Source organism: Gekko japonicus, unplaced genomic scaffold (assembly GCF_001447785.1).
Source record: "Gekko japonicus isolate JY-2015 unplaced genomic scaffold, Gekko_japonicus_V1.1 scaffold1446, whole genome shotgun sequence".
NCBI classification, from domain to species: domain Eukaryota; kingdom Metazoa; phylum Chordata; class Lepidosauria; order Squamata; family Gekkonidae; genus Gekko; species Gekko japonicus.
Window position 1 is genome coordinate 20,152 of NW_015164714.1, and position 25,130 is coordinate 45,281.

Below are 25,130 nucleotides of genomic sequence, written 5' to 3' on the forward strand. Positions count from 1 at the left end.
AAATCCTGTACTCGGCAAAATGTGGTGTGTGACAAGCACACACACGTATATTCTGACACACCAGCTCTTATGCATTAATATTTAAAGGGGTGTGCATGCACCATCTCTGTCCCCCCCCCCCAGCACTGTGGCAGGAGGCCTGCATGCCTAACAGTTAGGACTGGCGTCAGAACACCCAGAGGTCAAGCAGGTGCCAGGGCCTAGGCTTTCTGGCAGGGACCACTGCCCCCAAACCCCATCCTTGTGCCCTTATGTAGCATACCTACCTGGGAGCCACCTGGGCTCCTGGTTCCACGCGCTGTCCAGCAGCACCACCAGAGAAGGGTGTGCAGGTGCCGGGGGCAGCTGTGACCATGCTCAGCATGACAATGGGAGGGTGCACGAGCAGGGCACACAGGCTGGTGGGGTCGATGGGGTGGTGGTCGGTGGTGGTCAGAAGAGCAAAGGGGGGCTCTTGGGCATATTCTTCCTGGGGACCCAAATCCCGGATCTCCAGGACATTCTGCAATGCAATTTCAAAACACGTCTGGATGGGGGGGGGGGGAAGCATATTAAGTCCTCCCTCGGACGAGACTCAGAGCCGTTTGGTCTGCGGGTCGCCGGGCCTCCAGCGCTCCCACTGCACGTCTGGGGCAGTTCTGGCTGCGAGGCGATTAGAAGACGCTTCTTCCCCCGGGAGATCAAAGGGCTCTTTTCGCCGAGCCGCGGATTAGCGAGGCAGCCCAGTTCTGAGGTCGGCACGCAAAGCTCTCTCTCAGCAGCGCGTCTGCAAACCCAGCCCCGCGGGACTCGCTGCAAATCAGCTAAGCCGGTTAACACGCGAGGTGCGTCTGAAAAAAGCAAGCAGGCGGCGACCGCGGCAAGCTGGAGAGGGGACGCTATGACCCGGGCCGGGCGGACGGGAGAGCCGAGACAACAGCCGTCGGGGGATTGCGAATCCAGACGTGCTCTATTTGCGCCAGCAAACGCGTAGCTCACAACACGGAAGCAACTAATTGGGCGGGCGGGTGTATGGAGTTGCAGCCAAAGTGACCTCTTTTGTCCCCCAGTCGGCTTCCCTCGATCGTTAAAAATGTTAGTGGGGAAGAAGGCTCTGCATATGCTTAGAAACACTCCTTTCCTACGCAGTCCGGTGTTCAGAAATGCTTCCGGGGTTGAGCCCAATTACTCCGCCCCACACATCTCGTGGCCAAAATGTAGGTTGCATGTAGGCCAAGTGGGCTACTACCTGCCAACCCACGCTACACTCGGTCTCTACCCTTCGTCGGAGGCCCAGATGAATCGGTGAGGATTTTCTTCTTTAATAATCCCCCCCCCCCATCCCGGGTAGGTCGTGCCTTCAAATGTCAGCTGGCTCCCTCCGGCTGCTCGTGACCCCTGCATTCACACGCGTCCAAGAGCTTAATTGAATTAATCTAAACCAGGGCTCAGTCCCAGCGCTTCTTTTCAGGCAAGCACGAATTGAATGAAGACCATGTGCAGAACTGGGCATTCGCAGCCGGCCCACCCACCCATCTTGCATTAGCCGCTTGCCCTCTTTCCTTTCGGAAGGGATCATGTGTGTGTGTGGGGGGGGGGGGGTCGACAGGCTGAAATTCAACAGGCGCAGCATCCCCTATGGAGAGGCAGGGGTGGGAAAGCATTACACGTTGAACTTGCGTTTGCCATGTACTGCTGTTGCCTCGAAAGGCAGCGTTGTGGCCTGGCCAGGTCGGAAGGCTTGGACGGCCTCCAGTTTAACCACTCAGATTACCGTAAAGAACGGGGATTAGGAACATACACCCCCCCCCCCATACAGGAAATAGGTCAGGCTCTTAGGTACCCCCGCCTCCCGGTTGGAGGTTGTGCTTTGCAGTGCCAAATTCCCCCCTCCCTATCCGCCCGAGTCACGCCTTCCAGGAGCGTCACTCGAATCTGACCCCCCCTTTCCTCCCTGGGCTGCATCATGCCCTGCAGTGGTTTCCATCCCCCTGCGTGGAATCCGCGTCTCTGCGGAAGAGCAGTTCGCACGACCGCTGCTCCGCTGCAGTAGCGGCTGCTCCCCTGCTGGGTCTCGCCCTGCAGTGTTGAGCCAGGCAGCGCAGGGAGGGAGAGAGAGTGCGACAGAGAGCGGGGGCGGCCCCGTGTGTCCCTTGCGTGCAAGGCTTGCCGTGCCGGGCTCTGCCTTGTGCAGTGGCTTGCGTGCGCGCCTGGCACGCAAGGCCAGCTGGCGCTGCCTGCTGGGCTCCTAGCCTTGCGTGCGGCGACGGGATCAGCGGGCTGGCAGCAGGGCGCGCACGCACTTGCCGCTCCTTCGCGCCCCACTGACCCCGGCGCCCTCTGCCTGCTGCTGCCGCTGCCGCTGCCGCCGCCGGTCTGGCGTGCAGGTGCCGCCGTGACTCTTGCTTGCTCAGCGCGGCCAGCCCAGGGCAAGGCAAGCACGCTAGCTGTTTGGGACAAACCGTTTCCACCGCGGGGAGCTCTCGGCTCCGCCTCACAAGCGGGTGCAGCTTTCCGGGCGGGGCTTCGTTCCCACGCCTGATAATGGAACTGGCGCAGATCCGCTCCCCAGTTAAGAGGTTCGGAGTCTCTCGACAGGAGGAAGAGGGTTTTCCAGTGTGAGAAACCCGAATTATTTCGTTAACGCCTTTATACGCCCGCCGCAAATCTTGGACTCAAGGCGGGTATCGACCATGAGATCCATGCATAATCAAACCAGAGGCGGCGATGACGCATTGAATTGTATTTTAAAATTTGGAAATGGGAAGAGGCCTCATTAACACTCCCCCACCCCCGCTCGGCTTCTTCAACTTTGCAGGTTGCCTTTGAAGTAAAGGGTGGTGGGTGGGAAGTGCCGTCAAGTTGCAGCCGATTTATGGCGACCCCTTGAGGTTTTCAAGGCAAGACATGTTCAAAGCTTGTTTCCCCATAGCTTGCTTCTGTGTAGGGACCCCTACCTTTCCTTGGTGGTCCTCTGTCCATATGCTAACTAGGGCTGACCTTGATTAACTCCCAAGATTTAAAGGGATCGGGCTACCCTGGGCCATTCAGGTCAGGGCTTGAACTAAATAAGACACCTGCATATATGAAAAGGGAGGGGGGTCCTTCCGGAAGGATTATGTAACAGAGTTTAAATTTATTCCTTCCCCCTAAAGGGTAGGGATGTTTTAGTTTGCAGACGCCTTGGCTGAGCTCAGAAACGAGGGGAGCCTACTTTTATGTGCTGCAACGTGATGTCCTTGGTCTGTAGGGACTCTCGTGCGTTCTCGCTGCGATGTTTTATTGATTCCAGTTTGTTCCTGTAAGCCAGTTATGCAAGCGGAGCTTTGAATGGTGGCTCATTCTGTCCCTTATATTCTCAGTGCCTGGAGAATGCGGCAGAGTATCGCAGAGGATGGTTATTCGCTTTATTGCATTTTTGCCCCACTTTTCTTCAGTCAGAGAACTCAAGGAAGCTCACCTGTCGACAGCAGGAGGTCTCGCACTGGCTGCACCCAGACCTGCTTAGCAGCTGAATCATGCACCTTCAGGCTGTTACGCTGGCGCTGGAAGGAGTTCCAAGCATGTTAGGCAGGCATTTGGCTCCTCCTTACTGTTTTCGGCTATCTCCTCCCCAACACCCCCCCCCCATCTGTATGCCCAACGCATACATCCCACCTACTTTGCAGGTATGTGGGCACCCTTTCCTCCACTTCTCAGGCATCCCCACCCCTGCCTTTGAGTCAAGCTTCTGTCTTGGCCTTGCCAAGTCTAGGAGAAAGTTCATTATGGTGGATTGGCAGGTGCTGACGTTAATTCAGGTTATTTCCAGCCTGGCTTGTTGGCAGTGTTCCCTCTAAGCTGAATTAGTGTGAGCTAGCTCTCTGTTTTTTAGCCTCCGGCTCACACATTTTTGACTTAGCTCAGGAAGGATGGCTCCAGTACAGGCTAATTGATGCAGCAGCCAAATTGCTCGCTCACAACTTTAATGCCGGTAGCTCACACAGTAGAATTTTTACTCACAAGACTACAGCTTAGAGGGAACATTGTATGGTTTATTTACCCCTTGCAGGATTTTTTTTTCTTCATTCAATGTTGCCAGCTCTGGGTTTGGGAAATTCCTGGAAATTTGGAAGTGAAGCCTGGAGAAGGCAAGATTTGGGGAGGGGAGGGCCTCAGTGAGTTATATACCAGAGTCCACCCTCCAAAGCAGCCATTTTCTCCAGGGAACTGTTCCACTGGATATCGGTTGTAATTCTGGGAGGTCTCCAGGCCCCACCTGGAAACGCAGCGATCTTCATCATGAGACTCGTGTCAGGCACTATTGATGCTGCCTTACTTTAAGTTATGTTTAAAAAGTTGTAGTTATATATAAATTTAATATATATATATTTAAAATGGACCTGTGTAGTAAGTCTGGATACTAAAGAAGACGACGAAGAAGAATTGGATTTATACCCACCCTTCACTCGGAGTCTCAGAGCAGCTTACAATCTCCTTTCCCTTCCTCTCCCCACAACAGACACCCTGTGAGCTAGGTGGGGCTGAGAGAGCTCTGACAGAAACTGCTCCTGAGAGAACAGCTCTGACAGAACTATGGCTTGCCCAAGGTCACACTAGCTGGCTGTATGTGGAGGAGTGGGAAATCAAACCTGGTTCTCCAGATTACAGTCTGCTGCACTTAATCGCTACACCAAATTGGCTTTGCTTCAAAAATATCCGGTATTGATAGCAGTCCAATAGTTATTGTGAGGTATCAAAAAAGTGCTATATATATATATGTATGTATGTATGTATACACACACACATATATATTTGCAATTTAATCGTAAAGCGAGTCTTTGAATATTAATTTCAGTGCAATCCTGTACATGAATACTTGGAATTAAGTTCTACTTAATATTGCATCATAAAACTGCTTCCTAAAAATCTTGCCTGCGCCCTTCGCTGCCTCAGAAAGTGTTGGCCCTGACCCCTGAAGCCTGCTGCTGCAAATAGGACAACTTTTGAGTAAGGTTGTGGCTTACAATACAACTTGCTGGGAGGTAAGTGTGCTCAGCAGGAGATGGGGAAAACCTAATTTGGTTCTTCTAACTCCCAGCAGAACAGGTTGGATTTTGAAACTATAGGAGCAGAGAGAGAGAGAGTGTGTTAAGTGCTGTAAAATTACTTCTGACAACCCTATGAATTAATGTCCTCCAAAACGTCCTGTCATTACCAGCCTTGCTCAGGTCTTGCAGACTGAGGGCTGTGGCTTCCTTTATAGAGACAATCTGCTTCATGTTGAGTCTTCCTCTTTTCCTGCCTCCAACTTTTCCTAGTATTGTCTTTTCCAGTGAGTTTTGTCTTCTCAAGATGTGATTAAAGTATGATAGACGGGGGCCCCGGTCACACGGGAGGTTTTGCCCTGCAAGAGGGTCAGATCGGGGACGCGGCAAACGGGTGCGATCACACTGCAATGTCTGGGAAGCGGCGCGCACCCGTCCCCGATCCGACCCTTCAGCCCAAAAACACACATTAAAAAAAAACCATAGGAAAGAGTACTACCAACCTGAGATGCCGCAGCAAGCGCGGCCGTGGGATCGCCGGCGCACCCGTCTTCAGCAGCATTCAAGGCTCCTGGCCAAACTGCGCATGCACACACATGCGCAGCCGGCTGCCTCACTCTCCCTTCCGTGGCTTCCCCCCTCCCCGGCATCTGATTGTGCCGGGGAGCAACTGCGTGGCGGCTCAGGGGATCTGTCTGACCCCGCCGCTGCACATCTCTTTTGGTGCAGCTCTAAAAAGCCGCACTTTGGCCGCGCCAATTTCCCCCGTGTGACCGGGGCCACAGTTTAGTTGTAGTATCTACAGAGAGTTCAGACTTGATTCGGCCTTGAACCCACTGATTTGTCTTTTGGGTGGTCCATGGTACCCGTAAAACTCCAACACCGCATTCCAAAGGAATTAATTTCCTCTCTGTCAGCTTTCTTCATTGTCCAACTTTCATGACCTTACATAGCAACGGTGAATACTATGGCATGAATTAACCTGATCTTGGTCGCCAGTGACGCATCCTCACACTTAAGAATCTTTTCTGTTTTATTCATGGCTGCCCTTCCCAGTCTCAGTCGCCTTCTGATTTCTTGTTTGCAGTCTCCCTATTGGTTGACGATGGAACCAAGTAACAGAAAATCTTTAACAATTCCAATTTCTTCACCATCAACCTTAAAGTTGTGTAATTCCCTAGTAGGAACTGTGTGTGTGTGTAGTGCCGTTATTTTGCAGCCAATTTACGGCAACCCCAGCAAGGGGCTTTCAAAGCAAGTGAGAAGCAGAGGTGGTTTGCCATTGCCTTCCTCCGCAGAGTCTTTTTGGAGGCTTCCCTTCCAGGTACCGATCCCGCTTAGCTACAGAGGCCTTACAGGACCAGGCTATACCATGCTGCCTTCCAGAAGGAACAGTAAAGGTAAAGGTTCCCTTGGTCGAAAGCCAGTCGAGTCCGACTCTAGGGTTGCGGTGCTCATCTCCATTTCAAAGCCGAAGACGTTTCTGTGGTCATGTGGCCGGCATGACTAAACACCAAGGCGCACGGAACGCTGTTCTGTTCTGAAGGAACAGTAGCACTGTATATATATGTGTGTGTGTGCGGCTTGATCCTATCTGTGTTTATACAGAATTGAGTTCCGCTTAATCCAATGTGTGACTTGCTTAAGATTGCGCCCTCAGTCAGCATTGGATATAGTATTTTTGTTTTAGAATAAGAAATGACACTTAGTAAATTTGCTCTGTGTGAATGAAGATATGTTTGGTGATGAATGGTGCATCAGGAGGGTTGCCTTATTTTCCCTTTAATCGTGCTTGCTGGAAGCTTTTTATAATTCTGAGTGGTAGCAGATGTTTGATCAAGATTTGTGTTGTATAATCAAACCGTTAGAACTGAAGGAATCAAGTAACACAATTTGACTCATTAATTAGCAATAGGAAGGTTTAAAAATGTAAGTCACTGCATTTGCACAGGGGATGATTTTTTTTTTTAAGGGAAAGTCTCGTTAACCCCTTGTTTACCTACATGTCTTCTTTTGCCTTGTGGGTTTAAGGCACACTGAATCCACACACCTGACACCTTTTTTTGGCAGCATCTTAACAGAAAAGAGTAAAAGACAATTGCTAATCTGCTTATTTCTCAGAAGGAGAGTCAAAGTTCCACAGTGTCAGAATGGGCAGAAGAGTGCATACAAAGCCCCTAGAGCCACGCCCGTGTTTGTGACTGGAACCAGATCTATACACCAGATGTGTACAAATGGACCTTGAGCTTGTTTGGAGGTTCTAGCTGGAGCGCAGCTATCATATACCCTTGACCGAAGAACAGTACACTCCTTTTATCTGGGATGGTCGTCCTCTTTGACCAAGCGCGCAGCTTCAGGAGGGACACACATGGAGCAGTGAGGGAGGGAGGGGACACCCGCGTAGCCAACCAGATCAGCCGAATCAACCCTGGCGATCAATGGGGTGACAGATGTCGCAGCCAGATCGCCCTCACATCCCACCAGATGTATACACTTCCAACTTATGATGACCGCAGATCTATACACTCACTGCCAAGTGTGTAATAGATCCCGTTTTTGTATCCTGAGCAGCAAAAATAGGGGGTGGAAGCCTCTTCCCGTCCTGCAGTTCGTTGCTTGGTGTGTGTATGCGAGACCCCAAAAGTTGAATGTTGTAATTTGTGAAGACATAGCCTTGCCAAGTCTGAGAAAAGTACATGACGGCATCTTGGCAGCCACAAGTTGTTCATTCAGCTAACTGCTCATTGCCCCTTCCAGCTCTGATGCTGGCTTTCCTTCCGTCATCATAATCAAGAAGTCCACTGAGCGGATGCAGGCAGTGATGGTCCCACCAGTTAGCCACTTCACATAAGGCAGACATTTGTGCACTAAGGAGCAGGCTGAGCTACTCATTCCATTGACTTATTGTGCAAAAAAAAACCCCACTGCTCACCCAGCAAGCTGTTGATTGGCTTACATGCTCTGTGGACTGGTGGGTAAGGCAGTGGCTCCCAGCCTTTTTGGTATGGTGACCCACAAGTCCAAATGGTATTGTGACCCACTTAACAAAACAGCATGCACGAATCAATAAAACTGTAAACTCTAATGACCCCCTTTCACAGGCTCCATGACTTGGCTTTTGGTTTGGGAACCACAGGTTGAGAAATGCTGGGATAAAGGATGCTCATGGAAATCCTCGTGCCTTGCTCCTCTGTGAGCACGGCATACTGAAGTTGAGCAAATTTCAGTTTATGGAAGTTTCCACTAGAGATGGTTCACATATACGTATCAGTCATGACTGCAGCAGTCATGGGACATGAACGTCTGAACAGGCCATTCACCAAATGCTATAGATAGAACTTCTTGTCACTTATAATGCATTTATTTATATTTGTATCCTGCTTTATAATCAGCGTCTCAAAAGTAGCTTATAACATTTGTAATATGGCAACAAGGTTTCATTATAAAACAAGAACACCTGTCAGTTTAAAAATTAATACTATTAATTCAACAGTGAAAAGAAGGATGGGGGGGGGAATAAAGGACTTCACATTAAAAATAGAATTTTTAAAATATTGAATTAAAAACCCTCCTGAAACAAAATCTAAGTAAGCAGGAACAAAATCCTCATATGTATGGAAAACATTTAGTCCTTATGAAATGTGGGGGATGATGCTTCTCACTGGAATCAGTGTGGATGTGAAGCAGCCTCTGTTGCGCTTCCGCATGGAAATCTGCAGTGGTTTGGAATCCAAACTAAAGTGTTGGGTGTGTGTTTCTTGAGCATCCATATGGTCTTGTCCCCTAATTGCTTTCGGTGTTTTCCTAGGCTTCTATGCAATCTTTTCCAAACCTGGCTGATGAGACCTTTTCAGAAAGACTTGCAGTCAAAGCACCTTTGTGTGCATTGTGGAGGGTAAAGGGCGCATTTATGAAGATTCTGTCCACTTTGGTGCTTTCTTGCTTCACCCCCCACGGCCACCATATCCCCCCATACCACCTGAGGGCTTTTTAAAATATGTGTTTATTTATTTATTTTATTTAATTATACCCTGCCTTTTCCTCCAATGGGACCCAACACCGCTTAACATCATTCTCCTCACAACAACCCTGTGAGGTCAGTTAGTTTGAGAGAGCGACTGGCACAAGTGGGGATTTGAACTTGGGTCTTCAAGATACTAGTCCAGCACACTTAACCACTACATCCACACTGGCTCTTGGTTTCTAGCCCTACGACGTTATAGCAATCTATTGTTGCAGTCTAGTTGCTCTTCTGAAATAAAAAGGTTGTTCTCTGTCCCTTGTAGTTGTGGATCTTTGCAATGAAAAGGGCTGGAGACGTCTTTCTTTTTAAAACGAACTGCACTGTTTATGCAAATAGACAAAATCATGAGGCGGGGGGTTGTACACATGAGCTGTGAGGAAGAGGGCATGCCCTAACTAGCTGTAAGGCCCGTCTACCTATTTGACTGATAAATCTCAGAAGTATAAAACGCGCACACACACACACGAAACGAAGTTTAAATGGGTGCCTACAACCCTGTTATGCCGAATTAGGGCAAGTCAGGAATCTTGACCTTGGTAGGGTTTGAAAGGCTTGAACACTGAGAATGACAACAAAGCCTAAGCAGATGAGTGGAATTAATTCCACTAGGATGGAATCGTAACAGAAACGCCTACTCTGCGGATCACTTCATTTATTAGTTCGTTTTCCTTTTGTTGTATGCCGCTCGAAAGAAAGATAGGAAAAAAACAGCTTTCATCCAGGGCTGGCAGAGCAAAGGCAGTTCAAGTAGAGGGTAAACAGATGTCCCAGTTTAAAGGGATTGACCTGGGCTTAAGGGACTGCTTTGGGTCATGGAGAATTCTAGTGAAATCCGGACTGTGTGTTGATTTCACTAACAGACGGTCAGGCGGTTCCTCATTTTGCTGGCCTCTTCCTCCTGTTGTGCCTTGAATGTGCTGTGCTGTCGATGTAAACCACTGGTCGCTAATTTTAACATGGGGGCCCCCTAACAGGCTACAGAGGCTGCCATTTGTCATGCGGCAGCACAGGATAGGCTGTGGAATCAGAAAGAGAGCAGCAAAATACTACAGTGGTCCCATTCTGCAGCTCACGGGTTCACTGCAGTTCAAACTCTGCACAGCAGCTGAACAGCAGGGCTGCGGGGAGGGGGCGGGCGTGTTATGTTATTAGAAATGACTAGGAGGAGATCTGGGATCTCTCTCTGCCAGCAATATATATATATATTGCCTTTTTTCAGAGCTGTGTTCCAGAACATTCTGTGAACAGCTGGTACAGACTTATCCAGTGCCTCATTCTGGAGAGGTGTCCCAACTGGGACTCTGCTTCTGGGTGTTGCCCTAGGAAAATCAGTACCTGATTAGAATGCTATTTTCCTGCAAGCTTCCTAGGGTGACTTAACTATACCGCTATGAAAAAAGAGGCATTGCCAAATTGTGTTCTTGGGAGCGCCGGGGTTTCTTGGAAACTGATCGGGGGCTTCTCTGTGAGATCTGCTATGAAGCTTAATCTTGCCCATAAAACAGCTACCATAGGTGGAAGGCCCCATCAGGTCGCAGCTGACTTATGGCCTGTAGGGTTTCCAAGATGAGACGAACAGAGGTGGTTTGCCATTGCATGCCTTTGCAAAGCGACCCTGGACTTCCTTGGGGCTCTCCTATCCAAGTACTAATTAGGGCTGACCCCGCTTACTGAGATACCAACCTCTTCCTGCAACATGCAGCCACCAGGGAACACTGAGCATGCTTAGGCTGCATTCTCTGTTCATAGGCAAGATCAAGGAGGCCCAATAAATCTACCCAATGCTCTACCTGAACTGAGAATGTACCCCAGAACACTTCCCAGAATCCTCTGCAACATGTGCCTGTAGGTGTGGCAGACATGCAAGGCAAAGCTACAGATGTGGGAGGAGATTCCTAAAGCTAGCTATTTTTATTTATTTATGTATTTATATAGTTATTTATAGATATTTATATTGCTTTCCTCACCAGCGGGGACCCAAAGCAGCTTACGGCATTGTTCTTCCCTCCATTTTATTTTCACAACAACCTCGTGGGGTAGGTTAGGCTGAGTGCATTTATGACTGACCCAAGGTCACCCAGCAAGCTTTCGTGGCAGAGTGGGGATTCAAGCCTGGGTCTCCGGGATCCTAGTCCAACTCTTGCTTGTGCCAGCTTGCTTGTGTTAAAGCGAGTCTCCCTATCCTTTCCTAGATACTGTTTCTGTGACTTGCGTTAAGAAGAAGAGGAGATTGGATTTATACCCCGCCCTTCACTTGGAGTCTCAGAGCGGCTTACAAACTCCTTTCCCTTCCCCTCCCCACAACAGACACCCTGTGAGGTGGGTGGAGCTGAGAGAACTCTGACACAAACTGCTCTTTTTTTCAAGGACAGCTGTGCCAGAGCTTGTGACTGACCCCAGGTCACATCAGCAGGTGCAAGTGGAGGAGTGGGGAATCAAACCCGGTTCTCCCAGATTAGAGTCCACGCACTTAACCACTACACCAAACTGGCTCTCAGAAATTATTTGTATGCTATGCTCAACTAACACTTTTTGCTATATCAGCACAGAATGTAAAAGGAGAAGCAGGCTACAGGAAGGGAGACTGGAGTCACGCAAATGGGGTCCACTCCGAAATCTGTGGCCCAGAGGGATGGCTTTATCTTTCTTCTTGCTAAGGCCAGCTCTACAGAGTGCTGAGGGACTGCTAAATTGCTTTGACTGACAGGCCTCTGGTTAGCTGGCAGCCCTTCAAGCCAGAGTTCCTGAGACAGCTCTCATTTTGTGTTTCAGCATTTCTTACCCCCATATGCCGTGTTTCAGCATGTGCTAATTCCCTGCCAGTCCGCACAAGTGACAGGGACTGGCACAGAATCAGTTCATGCTCTGTCCTGCTGACGTCTTGTGCTCTCGAAGGGATGATGCCAAAGGAGAAATTCTCACCGTTGTTGCTATTTCAATGCACACAGTGCTTTACAGAGAACAAGAGCAGCTGACTGCTTTTCCTCATGGCCGGGGATGCGCACTATACTGTCAAGCATCAGAAGCACAGAAAACATTCATGGGGATGAGCCCTTGGTAATGCCACAGGGCAAGCTGATCTCTCACATGCCTCTTGGAAGCGCAAAACCTCAGTTCACACAGGCTGCGACACTGAAATGAGTGTGTCAATTGAGCCCGTACAGGGCAGTGAGGCCATTGATCATGTTACCACTTGAGTGCTGCAGTGTGTGGATAGCATGTAAGGATGAAGAGGGATATTCACATTTTATTTATGTTCTGCTTTTTTCCACAATGGAGACCCCAAGCAGCTTACATGATCATTATCCCCATCTCCAGTTTTGCCTCATAATAACCTTGTGAGGTACATTAGGCTGAGAATGTGACTGGTCTAACCCAGTGTGCTTCCATGGCAGAGCACTGATTTGAACCCGAGTCTCCTAGATCATGGTACATCATGTATTATACATTTGTTCATAATATATTGGCCAATATAAATACTAATGCCATACATCAATTGGCTAATAATAATAAACCAAAATACATGCTGATAAATCTACAACCTCAAGAGGTTTTTTGCAATGCAATCCCAAACAGGTCTGTTCAGAAATAAATCCCACAGTTCAGTAGGATTTAGTCACAGGTAAGTGTGAAGAGGGCTGAGGCCCAAGGCATGCCTATGGGCTTTCTCATGCACAGGGCCTTTCATCCTCCCTTTAAAGTCCAGAAAAGGCCCCGAGGATGTGTGTTTCTGTGGATGTTATTCCTTTTCCCAGAATTAAATACATTAAGATCCAGGCATGGGAAGGTAACAGTATGATAAAATAATATAGCTATATTAATAAAACACCCCAAGCATAGGAGCTTTATTTATACTATTTATAGTCTGCCTTTCTTACTGAGTCCCAAGGTGGGTTACAGTGCAAGTCAATACAATCACTTATACTGTATGTCTTTAATGTACTTTTATAATAGAAAATAAATAACCAATACAAATAATTAAAAAATTACTAGTGATCAAGTTTTGTTTTATTTGGAAACGTCACTACATAATATATGGCTTGGCCGAAAAGCAGCCAGGCAGCAACTTTCTCAGCCACCTGTATCTGAGAAAGGGAGCTTTGACTTTGCAACCCTGCGAAAATCTTGTTGATAGTTACGGTGCTACTGGACTCGAATCTCGCTTTTCTTAATACCAAACCCATCACCTAAAACACATTCGCGGCCTCATTGTGGTCCACAAAATTCCACCCTATCCATGTTTGCACGGAAGCCAATCCCATTTGGAGCGAACTGTATTTAGGAGCAGGTGTGCTGAATCCAAATACGCCGCTGGCATTCGTTCACGGAGCGAGTCCCACGTAATTGGGTAGAATATCGCACGCCTGCGATCCTATGCATTTACTTGGTAGCAAGCCTAGCTGAACGGGGTCGGACTTTCGTTCGAGTAAGCGCTCTAACTCAGGGGCGCGGAAACAGCTACCGCTTAGCTGTCCCCATTCAGTGCTCACAAAATGCTGCTCATGGCTTATACGGCTGTAGGAAGCCAGAAGGACTACTTCCGCCCTTAGTTCCTGGCGCTTTTCGAGCTAGCAGGCCGGTTGCCCTGGACAACCAGGAAGCGAAGCGCTGTGTGTCTGCAGGTCTCGCCGCTCTCTTTGTCCCCTGCAGAGCTCGGCTGATCTCCCTTTGGGGTGAGTAAACGCGGGGCTTTGCCATCAAGGAGGCCGCCGTCTTCCTGAAGCCTTTGCCGTCGGCACAACTGGATGCCCTGCGCAGGAGCGCTGGAGGCATGTCACGAAATGTACTTCGGCGTCATGTAGGAGATGTTGGCCGCGATCCTGTGCACGTGAATCTGGAAGTAAACGCCGTGGAACTTTATTTATCGATTGGATTTATTCATCGCCCAATCCCTGCTATTGCCAGGGCTCTGGGCAATGTGCAATACCCATAAGACACAACCAGATAAAATCATTAAAACATTTAAAACTTCAGAGTACATGTGCACAGGCGTGCGTGGACAACGTCCCATGAGCAAAGCAAAACCAAGGCTTATATACCTTCTGGTTCCCCCCCCCCCGCCCCCGGGAGGTATAAGGGTGCAGGCAGTTGCTTCATAGTGATAGTTATGCATTTTAAACCTACCCTTTCTGGAAGGAGCGGAGTCATAATTCAATTCCTCCAATTTATCCTTACAACCAACCTGTGAGGTAGATTTGGCTGAGGGAGAATGGCTGTCCCAAACTGCAAAGCTTGGATACTATTTTGAGTCGTTTTAGTTGGTCCTGATAAGGTGTGTTAGGTAGTGTTTTGTTTTGGGATATTGCTTTGGACCCTGGGGTTACATGCAACCTCATTCTACTATGAGGACAGCTGAATTTATTCAATAAAGAGGGGAAATTTTCAAGTGGAGAACAATTAGTGTGGGGAAAGACTGTGCTTCCCCACCCCAACACAAAATAACATGATCCAGTTTGGCTTCCATTGATTCTTTTTGTTTTTGTGCGTTAACTGAAATCTTCAGTATTGAAAGTACAGTGACTAGTATGTTCTCCCTCTGCTGTTGACCTTGTAAGGGACCCATGTGTTTCATTTGGCTCTAGAGACCCCCCCCCCCCCCCATTGGCCTGACCTCTTAAGGAGCAAGAAGGAAGGCTGTGTAGCTGAATGGTAGCAAGAGACCCCCTCCCCCTTCATCTATGAGATTGTCAGACACTTCCAAGTGAAGTTGCTAGGAGCAATCGTCTCCCATGATGAGTGTTTGGGAGAGAAAGTGTAAATTTGTGAAGACATACAGCCCAATTGAATCTGTGTTTCCTTAGAAATAAGTCCCAGTGGATCTTCCCCTAAGGTAAGTAGACATGAGATTGTATTCTTAGGCTTGTATTGGGTTACTGTTTCTATCCCAGCCTTTCACATAAAATGTTCAAGGCTCACAATAACATACAGCATTACATAAAAACTGCTAATAAGAAAAACCAAAAACCCATTAAATCATAAAACATGCCATTAAAGCAGCAGTGCCACCATCTGCTACAACAATCACCTCAGTTATTATCATTGTTTTTTTAAGTGAGGTGGTTGTATTAATAAGATTGCTTTGACTTTATTTATTTGGAACATTTGTATGCTGCCTTTCCACCAAGTTCAGGGTCCCCAAGGCAGCAAGCCGTTCATATTAAAACATGTTTTAAATTCATATATATTTTTATTTATATAAAATAAAAACATAAATGTATGGACACCAATGTTCCCTCTAAGCTGAGTTAGTCTGAGCTAGCTCACAGTTTTTTGTCTTAGCTCAGGAAGGATGGCTCCGGAACAAACTAATTTATGCAGCAGTCAAGTCGCTCACTCACAACTTCAATGCCAGTAGCTCACAAAGTAGAATTTTTGCTCACAAGACTCCATAGCTTAGAGGGAACATTGATGGACACAGGTGTAAAAACACATGAATAGGAAGGAGGAAATGCTGAACAAAACAGGAAAGTCTTCACTGGGTGGTAGAAGACAGTAATAGAAGATGACAACCAAATCTGCCCTAGGTGGGGATAATTTTGGTGCCACAACTGAGATGCCTTCTTTTATTTATTTGATTCATTTGTACCCCATCTTTCTCCCCAATGAGGACCCAAAGCAAGGCAGCTTATACCATTCTCCTCAATTTTATTCTCACAAGAACCCTGTGAGGTAGGTTAGGTTGAGAGTGTGACTTGCCCAAGGTCACCCAGCAAGCTTCTATGGCACGAGTGGGGATTTGAACAAGACTGGAGTGCTGTTGTCTGTACTGCTTGTAGCTTTTGAACATTGTTCAAGGGAGCCTTATGTAAACTGCATTGCAGCAATCTAATGTAGAGGCTAGCAGGGTGTACACCACAGTGGCAAGATCTTTGCCTCGGAACCTATAAGAGAATAAAGTTGGTGCCAAGGGAGGGAGTTTCACAACTGAGGCACCATGACAGAAAAAAGTCTTCCTCCAGCAGCCCCACACCTAAAGGGAGAGGAGTATCCTGAGGAAGAGGATCTCAGAAAAGGAATGGTTTCTCAGCAGGGAGCAAGAGGCCCAGGACCAGTTACCTTGAGGTGTATAGTGGTGGGAATACCCATACTCAGTTGAGTTGCTACTTCCTTTTCTTCTAACAAGAGATAGTCAACGGAACGTATGTAGGCACCAGAGCTATCACAGCATCTGCCTGATGGGAGGACTGAGACTGATCTCCCCTCCCTCTGAAAAAGTAGCTGTCCCACTCTTGTAGGCTGGGTGTGGGCTTGCCTCTTGACCCTCCCCTTGTACACATTGTTGGCTTTTGTGTTCGTTTTGTAAATGTCTGGCACCTGTTTCCATATGTGGTTGCTATCACAGGATTGGTACAGTGGAGTTGGAAAAATAAGCCGTTTAGACAGTTCTGTTAGAAACCAAGATGTTGTATCTGTGTTACTCCCCCCCCCTCCCAGTTTCACCTAATTTTTCTTTATTTATAATCTCTTAATGGTTTTGTTTGGCAGTAGTGTTCTACCCTTAAGTCCTAGAAGACCATGGACCGACATGTTCCTGTGCATCCATTACCGGAGGAATTACAGAAGGTATGCTACAGTGGAAAAACTTGATGTCATTCTGCTTTTCATACTAACACGATCAGTGTAATTGCACTGACATCAATATAGAATGGTACGGTTGCTGGTTTCTTTGCAGTTTATTAATGTGCCTAATTAACTGCATTTGCCCTGGTACTAATATTTGCACATAGCCTGTGTGTATACATTGTTCCTCTTGGAAGTGTGGCATTCAGTTTTTTTAAAAAAAGTTATAATTTGTGCGATGAAAATCAGTACAGACTCTTAACAAATCTGACGCAGCACTGAAACTGGTGGAGAAGGGTAATGACCTTGAAATGGAAAAGAATGGGAGTTACCAAATTTAGTTTCTGCTGAAAGATGATAAAAAAGGAAAGGCTCTGAAATGAGGGAGGTCGTTTGGGGCCACTCAAATCACAGAGTTTGTTCCTTTTTAATGAGGTACTTTTCCTGGGAAAACCCTGAAGTTTAATGCTAAATATTGCCAGGTTACAGAAATACAATGTGGACCATATCATAGTTAGCTGCTGGAGATCCAGTAAAAAAATAAATAAATCTGGTTTGTATGCAACCCGTGGGTGGGAGAGCCTTGGTTTATATGAATATATTAGCATAGTATGTACACTTCTCATGTTACCAGTTTTCTGTTTCAAACTCCAAAGACAATTAACTTGTGAACTGGTGCAGAACGCAGCAGCATATCTTCGGGACCTCCTTTCCCCATATGTGCCCTGCAGAGCCTTTTGCTCCAGTGGCCAACATCTTTTAGTTGTCCCCGGGCCGAAGGACGTCCTGTTAGCCTCAACTGGGGCTGGGGTCTTTTCGGCTCTGGCCCCTGCCTGGTGGAGCAAGCTCCCACTTGAGATCAGGGTCCTGTGGGATCTGTGACAGTTCCTCAGGGCCTGTAAAATGGAGCTGTTCTGTTGGGCTTTTGGTTGAGGCACTGGACATCCTCCAAATCCATCCTTGCCTCCCCTACTGACAGCGCTGATTTTCTTAATCGAGCGAACCACGCAGCGTCGCCACTCTGAAATGCTTCCATCTGAACTTTGTTATCTAGGCAAGCTCGCTCTGGTTTGCTACGTGGTTGATCTTACTGTTAATTTTATTGTTAAAGGTAAAGATAAAGTTCCCTTGCTCGAAAGCCAGTCAAGTCCAACTCTAGGGTTGCGGTGCTCATCTCCGTTTCAAAGCCAAAGAGCCAGCGCTGTCCGAAGACGTTTCCGTGGTCATGTGGCCGGCATGACTAAACTCCAAGGCGCACGGAACGCTGTTACCTTCCCACTGAAGCGGTCCCTATTTATCTACTTGCAATTTCTTGCTTTCGAACTGCTAGGTTGGCAGGAGCTGGAACTAGAGACGGGAGCTCACTCCGTCATGCGGCACCCGGGTCTCGAACTGCTGAACTACCGATCTTCCACAGCCTGCAGTTCAGCGTCTTAACCACTTGAGCCACCGCAGCTCCAAATTTTATTGTTAAACTTCTATTTATTGTTGTTTTGGTCATGAGTTTTGTGTGACTTTGTAACCTGCCCTGAGCCCGCTTGCGGGGAAGGCGGGATAGAAATCAAATAAATAAATAAATAATAAATAAACAAACAACAGGAGTTCCAAGACAGTATTTTCAAACTACAAATACCATTCTTTCTCTTATCATTTTTTTATATTTACTGTTGTTATTAATAGTTCAAGTCGATTCTCAGTTTAAAAACAATTCAGTTTGTCATATGTTCAATAAAAGCGTAGGGGGTTGTGTCCCTGTGCAGATCCATTCCCTCATGCGTGTGCATGTGTCCTCCTCACACTAATAAACCTGTGAGTTAGGATAGGCTGAGGGTGACTCCGGCCCAATGTCACCCAGAGAGTTTCCATGACAGAATGGGAATTCAGACCTGGGCCTCTCAGGGCCTAGTCTTTCACTGGCTGGTTATATCAGATGCAAATGATTTAATATTGTTCCTTATTATATAAATGACAAAAACAGTCCAGTCAAATCTGACTAGATTCTTTATAAGGCCTCTTCCTGTTTAGGATTAAAATGTAATGGCTTCAGACATCATATTACCTGAAGTTTGATGCTTTTGGATATTTAGCTATGCTGCCAAAACTTTAAAGTATTTTATATTGGAGGGGGTGTTATGGTACAATAATTACAGCCTAATACATCCGTGCATGAAGGGCTTAAAAAAAACCCCTAAAATAAACCAAATCCTTCCTAAAAGGCGCCTCACGATAACCATTTTTATAGTTTGACAGTAGGTGCAATTAAGTTTGGAATCCTAGGCATACTTAACTAGAAAGTAGCATCCCTTTGAACTCTGGGATTTACCTTCCTATTAAATATGCTGAGGAGTATGGTTTCCATCTTGTATATCTTTCTCTTAAAAGACATTGAAATTTGTCTTTGGAAAGATAATTGGCTGCACCTCAACAGAATCATTAATAATTTTCATGAGACAGTTTTTAAACAGCTACGTTATTTATGCCAAGCAATTAAGGAGGGATTTTTGCGTGTGTGTGTGTGTGTGTGTGTGAGTCTGGGCAAAGATTGGGTGGAAAGGTGGCATAAATATGTTTTAAATAAATATGTAAATTTTCTTTTGATTTCTGTGGCTGGTAGAGTTCTGTTGTTAGGAAAGACTGAAAGATGGTTAGAAGAACCTGGACAAAAATAAGGAAAACAGCTGGAATGGACTGGATGTATATGGGTTGTGTGTGTGTGTGTGTGTGTGTGTGTGTGTACTATACATTGTCGTACCCTTTGTTTCTTAATCCTTTTATTTGGGGGGGGGGTTGTATTCTTTTGAGAAAATATTATATTGGGCCATTTGTGCTATTGACAAATTTGACATTAAAAGCTAGACTATTTTGTTCTTTTGTTATAGAGTCAGGTCTGAATTTTAATAGTTTTATAAAACTGAAAAATTATACTTCTGTATAGTAAAATGAAAACATTTCAATACATTGCAACTATTTTTCTGTTAGAACAGCCTGTATACCTGTTTGTGGACCTCTGGCGGGGGGACGGGACGAGATTAGAAGCTAGGGAAAAGTTCAATGAAACAGAAGGTATTTCTGTAATACATAAATTAATAGTTGTGCCGTAGACCCATTTCCATTCATTTCTTATGCATCAACAAAAGAGTCTTCTCAATGGTATGACCAGTAATCACAGTATGTTTGCTGAGCCTGTTGGAGGCGGTAGCAGGCTGGGCCTTGGAGTTCCCGAGACTGATAGTACTGGGGGACTATGCCGATGCAGCTACCTCTTCACAGGCTTTGGACCTGGTGTCTTCCATGGCAGTACTAGGACTCTTCCAGATTGTTTCAGTTCCCACACACCAAGCAGGCCGCACACTGGATTTGATCTAGGGCTGCCAAGTGGGGGCGGGTGGTGGGCAAACCCCCCTCTTTGGAGGCCCGATTTCCGCCGCCGTGGAATCGGGCCCTGGGGGAACCCCGCCCCCCGAAGCGCAGCGTGGCTGTGTCACCTAGGTTGCCAAATGGTGCCAGGGGGGCGGGGAATCCCCCGCTTTGACGGCCCGATTTTCGACGCGACAAAAATCGGGCCCTGGGGAAACCCCACCCCCGCGTGCGCGTCACCCGGAAGTGACGTCGCATGCTGGGGGCAGGGCCAAGGCCATTTGAGGGGAAAACAAAGAGTTTTCCCCTCAAATGGCTGTGGCCCCGCCCCAGTGTGTGACGTAACTTCCGGGTGACGCGCACGCGGTGCGCGCGCACACCCAGACGCCGGCTGGGAGCCCCCCGCTCCTGGCCAAAAGAGATTTGGCAACCCTAGCGTCACCAGAGGTGACGCAACCACGTAGAGCACGTTGGGGGCGTGGCCCCGATCGGCAGAGGGGAAACTATGGTTTTCCCTCTGCCGATCGGGGCCACGCCCCAACTTGCTCTATGTCATGCGTCACTTCCTGTGATGTGCAGGCGGCGCGTGCGCACTTTGCGCAAGCGCGTACACATCCCGCAGTGACTCCCGGAGCCCAGGGACAGTCCCCCGCCGGTGAGTATAAATGACTTGGCAACCCTAATTTGATCTTTGGTGTGCGGATGGATATGGATCTGATTGCTAAAGCTGAAGTGCCATGGTCAGATTGCTTTGCTCTGAAGACCTGGCCAAGTATCCCAGCCCCTTCCTGTGTAGGTGGTGAGTAGATTTATGCTTGCCTATGGAGACTAATGGATCCAATTGGGTTTCAGAATGCTCTGCAGAATCTGATGCCCCCCGGTGATTCATTGGATGACCTGATAGGGGACTGTCTCTCTGAAGCCATCAATGAAATTGCTCCCCAACGTCCTCCTGGTCTAAATTATCCCCCTGGTATACTTTGGAGTTATTAGGTCCCCCCCATTATTTACTTCATTCATATCCCACCTTTCTCCCCAATGGGGACCCAAAGCAGTTCGTATCATTCTCCTCCCCTCTATTTAATCTTCACAACAACCCTGCGAGGTAGGCTAGGCAGCGCTTGCGTGACTGGCCCATGGTCACTCAGCAAGCTTCCATGGCAGAGTGGGGATTCAAACCTGGGGTAAAGCTTAGAGTTTCCAGACCCCCGGTCAGGGCAGGATTCCCCCAATTTGGGGGGGCTCCAATCCACTGCCAGCCAGCTGATGATGTCGACGTGGGAGTGGGGGACATGATTGCTCTCTTTAAGTATTTGGGGGGCTGTCGCTTAGAGGAGGGTAGGGAGCTGTTCCTGTTGGTGGCAGAAGATAGGGCTCGCAAGAATGGGTTTAAATTAAGGGTGGGAAGGTACTGGCTGGATATTAGATAATATATTTTTTTTTACAGTAAGAGTTGTTCAACAGTGGAATCAGCTGCCTAGGGAGTGTTGGATTCCCCAAGCATCGAGAATAAATCCACGTTTCAGAAAAGCAAAATTTATTTCAAAGCTTTGGAAAGATACTCAAACAAGTCCTTTGTTAGGAATGGGTACAAACAGCTAGAACAAGCATAATAAAGAGATTCAAACAAGGTACCAACCAATGGATCACTTTCCCGCTGGCGGGTAAATGGAAACGGGTGCGCGCTCAATCCCTGGGAACACTACTATCTCCAGACATAACATAGGTGCAATTCCCAGGCTCTAAAAGCAACAAGCTAGCATTCAAGCTCACCTCCTACACCACGTCCTCCAGATGCTTGGCTTAAGCGTTACAGCAAAGTAAAATACAAGCTAGCAGGCAGAGGGGGGGGGAATGAACTGTACAGCCGTACAGGTAACACAGAACACAATGGCAGCTCGCTGACAGGGAGGTGGTGAGCTCCCCCTCACTGGCAGTCTTTAAGCAGCGGCTGGACAAACACTTGTCAGGGATGCTCTAGGCTGATCCTTCATTGAGCAGGGGGTTGGACTAGATGGCCTGTATGGCCCCTCCCAACTCTGTGATTCTGTGATTCTCACTTAGTATTTAATGTTTGGTGTCAGCACTGTAAAACATTGAGCTGTGGAGGCATGCTTGCTTTGGTTTTTGTCCTGCCAAGGTGTAAAGTCAGGGCACTGGCAGCTCACCACTCATTTCTGCTGCTCTGGGGAACACCGGACCCAGGCTGTACTGATCACCAAGGAGATCTGTGTAGGGGACCAGGATTCAACACACAGGTTCCCTTGCTGGATCAGAAGAGCTCGCACACAGTCAGCAAGTGCAGAGTGCTGGTCACTGGACCAGGGACTGTGCAGGCAGGGCGTGGGATAGGCTGTGGGTCATCTGGGTCGCTCTGGGTCATCTGGGACGCTGATTGTCATTCCCTGGTGGTGAAGAACAAGGTGTACCAGATCTGTGGCTCTTTGTGAAAAGGGAAGGTGCACCACTTGAAATGGGACATCTCATTTGCTTCTTTAGCACAAAGATGTGTTTATTTGCATTATTTATACCCCTTCTCCGTTTTATCCTCACAGCAACCCTATGGGGTAGGTTAGGCTGAGAGCATGCAATTCACCCAAGGTCACCCAACAAGCTTCCGCGGCAGAGTGGGGATTTGAACCTGGGGCTCCCAGACCCTAGTCCAACCGCTACCCCAGGCTGGCTCTTCATTGACTCCTTGCCTGATTCTTTCCTTGCCTGTGCCTTCTCGCCTTTCCATATGACCTCCCTTTTGACTTAAAATGTTGCGCCCGCTGTTCCCTGTCCTCTGCTTTGTGTTCTTTTAGATGCCTCTCTGCTTCTCTCTGCCCCTAGGTGGCCCTTACCCTACTCAGCTGTCCGGTCTCTCTTTCCTATGAGGATCTCTAAATATATACATGTTCATTTGCAGCTTCACAGTAAGGAATGCTGCTTCTGAGAAATGTCTACTGCAGCTTGATTAGATTACTTAAAAAAAAAATGATTACACAACTTTATGGAGGAGTGGTCTGTCGAAATATGCTAGCCCTAATAGCTAAATGAACTTCCATGAACAGAGGCAGTGTATATCTGAACACAAGGTAGTGGTCGGCAGGCAAGCAGGCAGGCATTTATTATTACGGCAACAAGGTAGTGGTAATAATAAGAACAAATGAAAGTACATCATTCTCTAGGTCCGTGCTCATTTATATTCTCCACGTGAACAGTATACTTTTGAGCGACTGTGGAGGTAGTGAGAGAAAACGCACATGGGCAAGTCTTAGGTAGACAGACGCAGGCAGGTGTGGGTTCTTATTGAGTGTCACAGACGCTCAGACATGCAGCAATATTTTAAAATTCCATTTTAATGCTTTTTGGGATTTTGTGTCTACAGATGATAAAATAAGATATAGTAGCACTGAAATAATTGCATTAAGGCCTTTCTGAATTGTTCATCCATTGTTAAGGAGAAGTCTGGTGGCACTTTAAAGACTAATGCAGTTTATTCCAGCATAAGCTCACTTCATCACATGCATGTGGTGTGGGAAATTGTTTGACAGATTTTTGTAGCCCAAATCGCAGAAGGGGAGAAGGAATTGTAGGAGAGAGAGAGAGAGAGAGAGAGAGAGAGAGAGAGAGAGAGAGAGAGCGCCTCTTGTAGATCACTCAGGTGCATGTATGTAGTAATATCTCACTGTTTGCTGGCTTCTCATGCCTCTGCTTTTTGCCGTGCTTTCAGGCCTTTGATGTATACGGTGACCATCTATTAAGCATCCATTGATTCCTGTGGATTTGGGGCTGGAGCAGAGCTTGAAAGATTAAGCTAAGATTTATCCCTGCCTTGAATCTGTTGTCTGTGGACAAATTCAGGTTCTGATAATAGCTTTTAATTTCTTCTTTTAAAGAAAGAATGCATAAGAAGTTCCCTGAAGAGGAACTTGTTGCACACTGTGCAAATAGAGACATATGCCTGAGAGTTTTCAAGCGTACCTCCCAAAATGTAAAGCGTGACACACAGGTGCATGGAAATTTATGCCCCATTGTAGAGTCACACAGCCATTGTTTACTGCAGCTCTCAGTAACGGTACAAATCTGGTTTTGTTGCTGTGCAGTTTGTGAGATGGCTGAGAGTCGGGGCTCTTGCTGTTATTGAAATGCGGCTGAACTGGACCTCATTTTGAAATCATTGGCACAAATCCCCTAGGTGGGAATCAAATGCCTTTTAAGGTTCTGGCCGGGTCTGGCTCTAAACAGAGATTCATTGTCAGATTGGTCTGTTATGTTGCCTACCTGTATTTGGAATATTTCTAACCATTCTTTGGTCAGAAAGCAGTTATTTATTTATGTATTTCTGCATGAAGGAATGTACGCCAGGGAGTAAAACTGCAATTATAACAGATTCCTGACTCTGTCCTCAACTTTTAAATGTTGAGGGTGTACAGAGAAGGGAAAATCAAGAGCATGCAGTTCAGATTTTCATTTGGAAACAGTGTTATTAGCAAAGCTCAGTGCATATTAGATTCAAGTCCAGTACCACCTTAGAGATCAACAAGATTTTTGGGGTATAATCTTTCAAGCTCTCTTTGTCAGATATTGTTGACTCTCGAAAGCTTATACACCAAAAATCTTGTTGGTCTCTAAGGTGCTACTGGACTCAACCGTGACCTGGACAGCCCAGGCTAGCCCGATCTCATCAGGTCCATCAGTGGCTATTAGCCACAAGGTATAGATAGGGGCTGTGGGGCAAGTGATGCTCTGTCATCTTGGTGCTAAGCGGGGTCAACAGTGGGAGGGCTTCTAATGTCCTGGCCCCACTGGTGGACCTCCTGATGGCACTGGTATTTCTGGCTACTGTGTGACACAGAGTGTTGGGCTGGATGGGCCTTTGGCCTGATCCAACATTGGCATCTCTTATGTTCTTATGTAGGTCTCAGAAGCTAAGCAGGGTCAGCTCTGGCCAGTATTTGGATGGGAGACGTCCAAAGAAAACGAGGGTTGTGGCATGGAGGCAGGCAATGGCATGTCTCTTGCCTTGAAAACCCTCACGACTGCTGTTTGGAACATTGTTTAAGCTATTGATGTGCTGCAATTGAGATGTGAAAGCTTTTGGTATGCCGCAATTGAAATGTGAGAAGAAGAAAACTTGGAAATGGGAGTAGAGCTGGCACCCCGTTTCAACATCTCTCTTCATCAACAGCTCTTTA

The 25,130-nt window shown here is 47.3% G+C and overlaps 1 protein-coding gene across 1 annotated transcript in view; it reads left to right on the forward strand.

Moving 5' to 3' along the window:
- Positions 1-16,556: 16,556 nt before the first annotated feature.
- The window catches only part of LEKR1 (leucine, glutamate and lysine rich 1), a 108,047-nt gene continuing 99,473 nt past the window's right edge, over positions 16,557-25,130 (forward strand). The window contains exon 1 of the mRNA XM_015409552.1: positions 16,557-16,593. The gene's annotated coding sequence lies outside the window, so the exon portion shown is untranslated. The remainder of the gene's footprint in view (positions 16,594-25,130) is intronic.